We start from the raw sequence: 630 nt of genomic DNA on the forward strand, positions 1-630 counted from the left end.
GGGGCGGTTTCCGGGAGTCGCCGCCGCTGGCGCTGTCCCGGGGCCAGGGTCCCCATTTGGCCCGGCTCGGCAAGGGCAAACTCTTGACGTGGCCAAGTTCCCGCCCACTCACCCCCTTCTCCGCCGGGCGAGGGCGCTCAGTGCCCGGCAGGGGCAACCGAGAGAATAGGGAAGCGGCCCTTAGAGATCTGAAGGACACTAAGTGTGGCACTAAAGGGAGAGGGGGCGGTTATTGCCAATGGCGGGGATATTTAATGGCTGAGAAAAGTTAATGCCAGACTTGCAGTTATTGCCGAGAGGGGCATTTGGCAATTTGGGGCAATTGGGGGAGGGGAGTTGGCACGCAGGAGGGCAGTTTCGTCTAAGGCTCAGCTGAGGCTGTAGGAACAGGGGTGGTAGTTTTGTGTTCTAAAAATGAAGTTAGGGTCGAGGAAGGGGCATTGAGAGAGGCAGTGGAAGCGCTTAGGGAGTGTCCGTCGCGGGATGGGGTTTCGGGGACTTGGAGGAAGGTGGCTGGGGACGCCGCGGAGGTAGGACAACCCAGGCTAGGAGGGGTAGACTCCAGGCAGCGCTGGAGGGGGCGGGGGGACTCCGCGCCGGCGCTGGCGACTGCCTGGGCGGGGTGGGGCG

At 63.0% G+C, this 630-nt stretch overlaps 1 protein-coding gene across 4 annotated transcripts in view; it reads left to right on the forward strand.

The window, feature by feature from the left end:
• The window catches only part of RARG (retinoic acid receptor gamma), a 21,168-nt gene that overhangs the window by 10,169 nt on the left and 10,369 nt on the right, over nt 1–630 (forward strand). The gene's annotated exons all lie outside the window — the stretch shown is intronic.

This window comes from Pteropus alecto, unplaced genomic scaffold, assembly GCF_000325575.1.
Source record: "Pteropus alecto unplaced genomic scaffold, ASM32557v1 scaffold220, whole genome shotgun sequence".
Classification (NCBI taxonomy): Eukaryota; Metazoa; Chordata; class Mammalia; order Chiroptera; family Pteropodidae; genus Pteropus; species Pteropus alecto.